The sequence below is a fragment of the Rhinopithecus bieti genome, unplaced genomic scaffold (assembly GCF_001698545.2).
Source record: "Rhinopithecus bieti isolate Rb0 unplaced genomic scaffold, ASM169854v2 scaffold_5022, whole genome shotgun sequence".
In the NCBI taxonomy this organism is placed as follows: domain Eukaryota; kingdom Metazoa; phylum Chordata; class Mammalia; order Primates; family Cercopithecidae; genus Rhinopithecus; species Rhinopithecus bieti.
Genome location: NW_016804965.1, coordinates 2,260,670 through 2,268,717, shown reverse-complemented (window position 1 = coordinate 2,268,717; position 8,048 = coordinate 2,260,670).

The window sequence follows — 8,048 nt, the reverse complement described above, 5'->3', positions numbered from 1 at the left end:
AAAAAAAAAAAAAAAAAAAAAGAAGAAGAAGAAGTAGAAGAATGTACACATTGATTTAGGAAGAACTGGTATGTCCAATAAGCCTTCCTATCCCTGAATAGAGAATACCTATTTGTCTTATTTTAAATTCCTCTGTATGGATATTTGCAAAAACATATATGGTAAGAAGACTTGATCTGTTCATTTTATTTCCTCACTAATTACTGCTGATATAAGAAAAGATTAACTTTTGTAAATTAATGTCAAATAGTAGTAGTAATAGTGGCATCTTAGCCTTATTTGTGATTTTAATGTGACTGCTTCCAGTATTTTGCCATAAGTATAATCCTACCCTTTGGTTGGAAGAGGTACTTTTATTATATTAAAGGAGTATTCCTCTATTCCTATTTTACCATGATTTCTTTAAAGTCTGGAATAAACATTGACTTTTATCAAATGCCTCTTCTGTACCTGTTAATGTGATTATATATTTTTATCTTTTGACCTATATATATGGTGAGTTACATTAATAAATATCCTAATATTAAACCTTTCTTAAAATCTCAGAATAAACCCATTTGGCTTTGTGTACTCTTTTAATTTATTGTTGGATTCTATTTGCCTTGTCATTTAGGATTTTTGCGTAGATATTCACATGTGAGAGAAGTCTATAATTTTCTTTTTGTGCTATTTTTGTCAAAATGTATATGCTGGTTTTATAGAAGTCTTTTCATGCTGTATGCTCTGGTACAGTTTTAAAATCATCATAATTATCTTAATTTCTTGAACATTTGAAAGAAGTCACTTAGGAAAAAACATCAGAGCTCAGCACTTCTTAAAGGCACAGCTTTCAGAAAACCTGAAGGGATCAAATACATAAATAAAGAAAGCTGATACCATGTTGACACAAGTCTGTATTGGCTCAAATCTCCACAGTTTGGGAAGAGATTGACCTAGGTAAGTAAAAAAGGTTATTCATAGAAAGGACACAGAGTAAATTCATGACACATGGCAGAGAGATCGGCAATATTATCCAGGACAGCTGGACATGCAAGCTTCTCTTCTGGACTCCAAAACCCCTGACCAGTGGATGTACAACTGCAGATGGCCCTAGAAGCCTAACTCCCTCCTCCCAGGCAGTCCTCATCTGGAGTGTGTTAGAGATCACCTCACCTGTGCTGGGGCACCTTATTCATCATAGTTATACAGGCAACAATACAACCTCAAGGACCAACACACTATCTTCCTCCTCCCCAGGCTCTCCCAATGTGGTTCAAGTTCACTTCTGACTCTGGTGAGAACCAAAATAAAGATTAGTTTTCTAGAAGCCTCTGGGTCTCAAGCCAGCAACCTGTAGAACAGCCTGGGGTGTGTGTACTTCTACCTATTAAAGATAAAGAAAATACACTATATTGTAAAATGCACTATTGTGGACAAAGTAATCATTGCATACTTGCCAGATCATAATCTTCTTGATACTGACTCCAGGTCTCATATAATTGCAAAAGCTTCATAGTGGACTTGATAACCTAAAAATAATTTTCTAATATCCTTTAGACTTTTGTCCACCTTTCCGAATCTCAGATACCAAAATTCAAAGATGTTGAAGTCCCTTATGTAAAATGGCATAGTATTTGCATATAACCCCTACACACATCCATGTATATATATATATATTTTTTGTAGAGACAGGGGTCTTGCTATGTGTCTCAAGCTGGTCTCAAACTCCCAGCAATCCCCCCACCTTGGCCTCCCAAAGCACTGCTATTACAGGCATGAGCCACCAAAGCCTGGTCCTCTCTTAAATTTTAAATAATCTCTAGATTCTTTAGAATACTTAACACAATGTAAATGATGCATAAATAATTGTTATATTGTATTGTTTTGTTTTTTTATTGTTTTATTGTTATTCTTATTAGATTTCTTTCCCAACTTTTTTCTATGTGTATTTGGTGGAATCTGTGGATTTGGCGGGCCGACTGTTATAACTAAGGTAGTTTTAAAATTTCAGCTAATTCAGTATCATCTGATAGGCATGTTCTTTCTTTTATCAGATTACTTGTAGAAATACTATAATTTAAACAGAAATTTGGCTTTCTACAGTAGTCATAGAAGGCTCAGGGCTCTTCAAAAAAAAATTAGGTTTAGAATAAAACATTTTATAAATCAGGAAGCCAAAAGCACAAGGTTATTGACTACATCTGTCTTTAGTAACAGATGGTAGTACTAATTGTTATTCAGGAGTGGCATATTGTTTTAATTTCTCAGGGTAAAATATGAAAGTAAATATGCATAGATGTTTAGCTTTGAAAATGTTGTGACTCCCTTAAAACAATTCAAAAATAAGAAATAAAATGTGTTGTCTTTTTTGCGGGGAAATGATGTGGCCTTTTTTAAGGAGAAACATTTTTAGAAAAGATCAGAAAATATCCCAACTTAGAAAAACTCATTTGAAATTAAGTTGTATATTTGCATTTGAATGAGGTGCTATTTCTGTTCATTTTGATAAAATCAGCATTCTGCTTCCAGTAATACTCAGAGATTTGTGTCAGGCCTCTGAGCCCAAGCTAAGCCATTATTTCCCCTGTGACCTGCACGTATACATCCAGATGGCCTGAAGCAACTGAAGAATCACAAAAGAAGTGAAAATGGTCGGTTCCTGCCTTAACTGATGACATTCCACCATTGTGATTTGTTCCTGCCCCACCTTAACTGATCGATTAACCTTGTGAAATTCCTTCTCCCGGCTCTGAACCTCCCGCACTGAGCACCTTGTGACCTCTGCCCCTGCCCGCAAGAGAAAAACCTCCTTTGACTGTAATTTTCCACTACCCACCCAAATCCTATAAAACAGCCCCACCCCTATTTTCCTTGCTGACTCACTTTTTGGACTCAGCCTGCCCGCACCCAGGTGATTAAAAAGCTTTATTGCTCACACAAAGTCTGTTTGGTGGTCTCTTCACATGGACACACGTAACAATTTGACTATCAAACTTTCATTGCAAGTCACGGTGATGAAGAAGTTCTACACTTCTCACAATTCCAGAAGATTCAGAACTGACCCCTTGTTCATGGGCTCCTTCAGTGCAGATAGGGATTTTATTAATAGTTGGAAAGATAAAGCATCTTCTTCTACCCGTGGCAGCTGGATCATTCTCACTACACACAGCTAAAAATTTAAATAAATAAAAGAGAGTAACATGGAGGTGTGCATGGACATTTCACAGTTCATCAGACTGAATGCTAACAGTATATAGCTGTACGTTTAACAAAGAGGAACTCTTGAGTTTTGAATTTGACACTTGCCAAACTTAAGCATCACCTTTGAAAGAACGGCTTTGAAATCTCCAGTTACATATTCAAATTCTTTTCTATCTTGGGCATAAAATAAGGCCACTGGACACCCACCTACATAGTCTGCTGTAGGATGGAACTTTCTGCCCATCACACACCAAAATATTTCATCCTCTGCTGTGTCCTTTCAAGGTGCAGGTAAATTTAGCATTAAACAGCTACCCTTTAGGATTAAGCATTGTGCTTCGCAGGGGACCAATTTGAAAATGTCAGTTTTTCTGAGAGAGGTCATATAGAACATCACTGGGATCTGCACCTATAAGGATTTATCAAATAGCTGTGTAGAGTGTGGAGTAATAAGAGGGAGACCGAGAGACCGAAAATGAACCAGAAAGAGAGAGAGAGAAAGAAGGAAAGAGAGAGAGAAAGAGAAAATGCTATTCGTCAGCCCAGCATGAATTCAGTGATTACGCTGATGTTTCCCTCAGTGAAATACCTCTAACAACTAACAAAACTGTTGCAAGCTTGGCTCCTGCCTTGTTAGACTTATTTAAATCACAAGACTACACCAATTAGATACCCTCTGTGATTTGAATTATATTGTATCCGAAGGCTCATCTGCCACATTAAATGAAGTCCTTTCTATGACCTTCACTACACAACCACATGAAGAACACAAATAGCCTGTAATTTGCAACTCAATCACAATCCTGTTCTCATTTTCCAAACTGACATAGAGCTAATTTATAAAATGTATAGACACTTAGCGCAGTACCTGGCAGTGCTATTTGAATGAGAACTTGGCATCAAATGAAACTGGCTTTATCAGATTTTTTTTTCTTCCCCAAAATTTGTGATTAGCCAGCCAGAAAGAGAAGGGGATAGAGATCCCCCATGGCTGGGATTGAGAGATGTAATTGGAGAAGATAGGGTGGCCTGTTCTTCCCTTTGAACTCAAGAAGCAAGAGAAAAAGTCAGACTATTGAAAGAGAAAGGAGGACACAGTGAGTATACACAGGGAGTCTAGACAGCTTGACAGTTCCTAGTTCCAGTTCCTTACTGAGTCTGACTTCACTTCTGATCCTGGGGTCTAGGAGACTCCTTGTGCCCACAAAGTAAATTCCCTTCTGCTACCTATTTATTTTTGCTTTCAGTCAACCTAAATGGAATTCTGTGCTCGACAGAGTTGCAATTAATACGGTACTTGGGATGGTTCTGTAGACACACCCTTATCTGTAACTGTACCACGTCAGAGAGAATTTCCAAGAAGACTTCCAACAGAGGCTTCCTTGTTTTAATGAAAGGTCAAGATGCATTTCAGAAGAATGCCCTACATACCACTGAGAAGACTGAGCAGTTGGCCACTCCTATCATCAGTACATCGAGAGCATAAAAAGTAGTCAAATGGGATTGTCCTCTGAAAAGGCAACAGAAATGCTTCTTCCATTGCCAACTGTGTATCTATGTGTGCACAGATTTTCTTCATATGCTTCCATTGAGGCAACAGATTACAACAGATCAATGGCTGAAGTGTATAGGTAAATCTAGTTTAAGGATATATATTTTATATGGATACAACTTTGTATTCTTTTCATCTGATGAAATAATATTTGGTTGATTTATGATCTGATGTTCCTCAGAGAAAAATCTATTTGGAGTATTCTTACATGGAGTGATCCTATAGTTATGACTTCTCTAAGCTTTAACAAGAACTTATATTTGAGAAGAAGCAGAGTGTTCCTAAGTGTTGTGGGAAGTCAGGGACCCCGGATGGAGGGACTGCCTGGAGCTGTGGCAGAAGAACATAAATTGTGAAGATTTCACTTTAATATGGACATTGATCAGTTCCCAGATAATACTTTTATAATTTCTTAAGCCTGTCTTTACTTTAATCTCTTAATCCTGTTATCTCCAGAAGCTGAAGATGTATGTCACCTCAGGACCACTGTGATAATTGTGTTAACTGTACAAATTGATTGTAAAACATGTGTGTTTGAACAACATGAAACCAGTGCACCTTGAAAAGAACAGAATAACAGCAGTTTTAGAGAACAAGGGAAGACAACCATAAGGTCTGATTGCCTGCAGGGTTGGGCAAAAAGAGCCATATTTTTCTTCTTGTAGAGAGCCTATGAATGGACATGGAAGTAGGGAAGATATCACTCAATTATTTTCCTAGCAAGGAATATTAATATTAATACCCTGGGAAAGGAATGCATTCCTGGGGGAGGTCTATAAATGGTTGCTCTGGGAATGTCTGTCTCATGCGGTTGAGATAAGGACTGAGGTATGCCCTGGTCTCCTGCAGTACCCTCAGGCTTACTAGGGTGGGGGGAAACCCCGTCCTGGTAAATTTGTGATCAGACCAGTTCTCTGCTCTCAAACCCTGTTTTCTGTTGTTTAAGATGTTTATCAAGACAACACGTGTACCACTGAACATAGGCCCTTATCTGTTCTGCTTTTGCCTTTTGACTTGTGATCTTTGTTGGACCCTTATCAGTAGTTCTCCTTTTTGCCCTTTGAAGCATGTGATCTGCTCCCTGTTCTTACACCCCCTCCTCTTTTGAAACCCTTAATAAAAACTTGCTGGTTTGAAGCTCAGGTAGACATCAAGGTCCTACCGATATGTGATGTCACCCCAGGTGGCCCAGCTGTAAAATTCCTCTCTTTGTACTCTTTGTCTTTATTTCTCAGCCGGCCAACACTTATGGAAAATAGAAAGAATCTATACTGAAATATTGGGAGCGGGTTCCCCTGATACCTAAGGAAATAGTTTTGGGGTGAGAAATGAGTATTAGGATCCGTAGATGAGTCCAAGAAGTCCCAGAGATGAAGCAATTGTCTAATTGGTAAAGAAAAGGGCCCTTTCTCTCAGAAGAGAAAAAAAAAGCACATTGTTATTCTTTGCTCTTGGATGTATTGTTCTGGTTTTTGGAGGGAAAATAGGTGTCCTAAATCAAGAGCTCTGTTATGTGTAAAAGTTTCTTTCAAAAGGATGGGGCTGGAAGATCTTCTGGGGATATAAAATCTATCTTTAAGATGATGGAAAATGGAAACGTAAGAGAGATTTTTCAAGTAGTTGGTGAACACATCTGAGTTGAGAGCTTTGAGAAAGTAAGTGTCTTGTGTCCTTCAGCAAGGTGGTTTTAGGGGAAGGTCTTGTGATGAGGAATTTCTCCTGTCTTTCTATCTCCACTTTTCTGCTTCGCAGAATCCCTCTCCCAGACATCCACCTTTCTTTAGGTGGGAGCGCATGAGCTTGAAAGCAATGAGCATCAATCCTCTCTTTCTGGAAGACCTTAACTAATAACAAGTCTCTAATATATAGAAGATAAAACTATTTGGTATGATGAAGCAGAAAATACCTCTACACATGGACAAAAAAAATGGTCATTCTCACTATAACCAATGTTGAAAATTGGAAAAATGATAAACGTTTCTTACCATTCTGCATTTTTATGAGCTCTTTGTGACACACACCTATCCAGGAGAAACATTCCTCAGAGAATTTATGAGATGAAAAGTCGTAAAAAAATCCTCTATGGTTTCCCTTTATCTTGCTATTTGAAACCCTTGTAAACATTTATGTGGGGTTTTCAGGAGACTTAAACCCCCGGTTCAATTTGAATTCAAGGTCTTTGAAGATAGTCATCAGTTTCTGCTTCCTTTAAAACTTCTAATTACACAAGCACAGCCTTTCCTGATATATGGCTATTGGTCTGATTTAAAACTTGCTCATTTCAGCTTGAACCTTCAGTCTCAAAGCAGCCTGAATTCTAAATATAACCCACTTTTCTTTAAGACACGAACCCAGTGGAGGGTGAATTCTACATAGAATGTCACACAACTGTAAATATTTGTACTACATTTACTGCCTTGGTCCTAAATCTCTTAAAATACGAATGTTTAAATATACAATTAAGTCAATAAAGCAGTTTACTCTTAATGACTGCTACACTTACATGGTCAGAGACAACTATTTTTAAATCTCATCTTAGTGACGAAAAGTTTCCAATGGATTCATTTCAACAAGGATGGATACCCAACTTCCAGGAGAAGTAATACTCCATGGAAGACTGTCTAAATATGCTCTGATTTTGGACGCCATATTTTCCACCCTGTTAGCTACTTTCACATGCAGGCTCAGCCCTTGGTTTAGTTCCTGACTCCAGAGGAGTATATAAGAGGCCCCCAGTCTTCTGGTCTTCCTTTCTCTTGTTCTGTTTTGTTTTTTTGTTTGTTTGTTTGTTTGTTTGTTTTCTGTTTCTTCTTGGCATTTTATGCTCTTCTATTTTTTTCCCAGCTTTTTTCCTCTTTTGCCGTCACCAGCTTTTCTGTTACAACCAAAGCTTTAACCTAAATACTCACCAGGCAATAAGCTTTGCCAAGTTTGTGGCTTTGAATCAGTAGACCCCATATTTGAGCCTTCTCTCTGGGAAACTGAGAACATACCAGACATTCACAATGGTTCCGAATTAAGTGAGGTTTGCTGCAACCTACTAAGAAGTGATCTTGCACCAGCATCCTAGATTATTCTCTGGGCCTCTACACATCTCTTTTCTGATTCTCCATGAAAACCTCATTGACCCTCGATACTGGAAACTTCCATGCAGAGAAGCAGAGAGCCTGACTTCATGCCGCTGAATTCACATTAGTAACATCAATTCCTCAGTTACGCAAACTATTTTCCTTTTATACGTTTACTGTTTGGGACTGAGCTACTCTTGGTACATCTAATGCTACATCTATTTTTCCAAAGCTTGCAGAACTTTTAA